The sequence below is a fragment of the Cebus imitator genome, unplaced genomic scaffold (genome assembly GCF_001604975.1).
Source record: "Cebus imitator isolate Cc_AM_T3 unplaced genomic scaffold, Cebus_imitator-1.0 Scaffold295, whole genome shotgun sequence".
In the NCBI taxonomy this organism is placed as follows: Eukaryota; Metazoa; Chordata; class Mammalia; order Primates; family Cebidae; genus Cebus; species Cebus imitator.
Genome location: NW_016107610.1, coordinates 2313780 through 2316764, shown reverse-complemented (window position 1 = coordinate 2316764; position 2985 = coordinate 2313780). Strand labels below are relative to the sequence as shown.

The window sequence follows — 2985 nt, the reverse complement described above, 5'->3', positions numbered from 1 at the left end:
AAAAAAAAAAAAAAAAAAAAAAAGAAAGAAACTGTGCTATAATAATGGCTACCTTTGGGTGGTCATGACAGGGAAAGGGCTCAAAGGAGCCTTCTGGGATGATGGAAATTTTCAATATCTTGATTGGCAATGGTGGCACAAGTGCAAACATATGAAATGTAAGACCTGTGCATTATGCTGAATGTTTTTAATATTTTAAAAATTATACAAAGATTATTAATCATTAATGATTTAAGATAATCCTTCTGACATGAAAATAATGGATAAACAAAATCAGCAGGGCAGAAAAACCATAGACATAGTAAGTCCCCAATTCCCTTTAAAAACGAACTCATGGCCGGGCTCAGTGGTTCACGCCTGTAATCCCAGCACTTTGTGAGGGTGAGGCGGGCGGATCACCTGGGGTCAGGAGTTCAAGACCAGCTTGACCAACATGGAGAAACCCCCGTCCCTACTAAAACTACAAAATTAGCCGTGCGTGGTGGTACATGCCTGTAATTCCAGCTACTCAGGAGGCTGAGGCAGAAGAATCGCTTGAACCGAGGAGGTGAAAGTTGTGGTGAGTGGAGATCACTCCATTGCATTCCAGCCTGGGCAACAAGAGCGAAACTCCGTCTCAAAAAATAAAAATGAACTCACAGGAAAAATGAACAGGACGGCAGCTACAAAATATTGAGAACAGTGGAATTGCAAACGACTTAAATATTATAAAAGCAATACAAAATTATTTTTTAGGCCAAGCGCTGTGGCTCACACCTGTACTCCCAGCACTCTGGAAGGCGGAGGAGGGAAGATGGCCTGAGGCTGGGAGTTCATGACCAGTCTGGGCAACAGAGTGAGACCCCGCCTCCACACAAAGAAAAAAAAAATTTTAAATCATTACTACATCATAAAGACTCAGATAACAATCCCCCTCAATAAAAAAGGGGGGAAATGTTGACAAAAGCTAAAAACAAAACAAACAAAAAATACACAAAAAGAAAACAAAAGCTAGTGGGAAAAGCGAAGCTCTCAACGTGTATTTTCTCAAATGACTAGAAGAAACACTGGCATACGGTATAAAATAACTCTTCCTACTTCGGAGCCGGGGAGAACTGTGCCGGGCAGCTAATTTGCCATCTGTCTTGGGGCACGACACGCCCCCTCTGAACCTCAGTTTCCCCATATGTAAAACGCGTAGGCTGCGCGGGATGTCGTCGAACGCCCCTTCCCGTCCAAAGCCTGCGCTTCCCAGTGGGAGATGCAAGGAGCTCTCCGCCAGGGAGACGCGTGAGGAACGGTTCGCTGAGCGGAGCCCGCGCATAAATCTGGGCTGCCGGGGCCCTGGGACACGGAGCGCGACCCCGACGCCCCTCCCCCAGCAGGGCAGCCGGCAGCTGGCTCCAGGCCCTCTATTCCCTCGCCTCGAGCTATTGCCCGGAGTCCGCGCGGCTCCAGGCCTGCCTCTCCGGCTCGCCTCTCCGGCTCACCTCTCCGGAGACCAGGTTCTGCTCTAGCGGCTGCTCGGCGTGCAAAAGCGCCCCCGGGCTCGGCCCGGCCCCTCCAGATTCACCCCGGCTCAAGCCCGTGGGGCACCGAGAACAATGGACGGGAGAGGCCCGCCCACCGCCGCGCTCATTGGCTGTCGAGAACGAACCTGGAAATTCTGCCTTTCTATTGGCGGAGACGGCACCCAGCCGGGCAGCGGGCGGGAGGTTGGGCCCAAGGCATTGTGGGAGATGTAGTCCGCTCGGAGACGAAACCGGACTGTGGTCCCTGGAGCAGGGTTGGGGGCTGATAGCTTGGCAGTGCTCGCAGGCCACAGGCAGGGAAATCCGCGGACTGACCGTCAGGTCCCCAGTGTTGGCCAGAGCTGTAACCCGAGACAAGGGTTTCACTTATCTGAGGCCTCTGTATATTTGTTTATAAAAAGTGAAAGTTCGATGGACTGGCTTGAAGGTCCTTTTCAGCTGCGAACCATGAGGCAAGGAATATTGTTAGGCACCCCCGACCGGCGAGGGCGGACCCTGGACAGGAAGGGAATCCATGGGGGAACAAATCCTCATCGCCCAAGCCTGGTGCCTCTCCCCCAGTTTGCAGCTGTGCACCTGCACCCGGCCTTCTCACACCCCTTTGTTTTCGTACGTGGTATTCCTGTGTTTGGAGGAACGCCCTGCCCCGCCTCCTTTGCCGTGGAACTCCCATTCTTCCAGCTCCTCCTGGGTGGAGCCTGCCCTTTCATCGTCTCTTCCCTAGGCAGAGATACAGCCCCTGGCACACCTGTTGGACGTCTCTATTAAAGAAAAGAATATGTATATATACATATATATATATATGTATATATACATACATATATATACACACACGTACATACAGAGAGAGAGAGACAGGAGCTATGTTTCATAGAGACAGGGTCTCCATATGTTGCCCAGGCTGGCCTCAAACCCCTGGGCTCAATTGGTCCTTCCTCCTCAGCCTCCCACAGTGCTGGAATTACAGGTGTGAGCCACTGCACCCAGCTGAAGTCTCCATTTGATACTGATTACCGCGTTGCTTACTTGGTAATCTCAGTACTGGGAAAGGGAGGTTGCCCGGGAATGGGAGGCTGGCCTATTTGTGTTCCTTGGACTGGCGCTGTTGAAGAAATGGCTGCCCCAACCCTGCTTAAAAACAGGTGAGACACTGCCTGGAAACTCAAGTGGAAAATCTAAGAATGGAGAGAGACACCCTTAATGGATAGAATAATTGTGTATGTTTGCACAGAGCAATTACTGGAAGCATATGCAATGAAATGACTGCATTTTATTCATTTTTTGTTTGTTTTTTGAGATGTAGTCTTGCTCTGTATCCCAGGCTGGAGTGCAGTGACAAGATCTCGGCTCACTGCCTCCTCCCCTGTCAAGTACAAGTGATTGTGATTCTCCTGCCTCAGTTTCCTGAGTAGCTGGGATTAGAGGTGTGCACCATCATGCCCGGCTAATTTTGTGTTTTTTTTTTTTTTTTTTT

At 50.2% G+C, this 2985-nt stretch overlaps 1 protein-coding gene across 5 annotated transcripts in view; it reads right to left on the bottom strand.

Annotated features, from left to right (window-relative positions):
* ZSCAN2 (zinc finger and SCAN domain containing 2) overlaps positions 1 to 1619 on the bottom strand; it is a 48753-nt gene extending 47134 nt beyond the window's left edge. For 4 of the 5 annotated variants that reach the window (XR_001817523.2, XR_005196018.1, XM_017502278.2 and 1 more), the window contains exon 1: positions 1470 to 1619. The gene's annotated coding sequence lies outside the window, so the exon portion shown is untranslated. The remainder of the gene's footprint in view (positions 1 to 1469) is intronic. The other variant, XM_017502279.2, reaches the window with a different exon arrangement.
* Positions 1620 to 2985: the final 1366 nt, after the last annotated feature.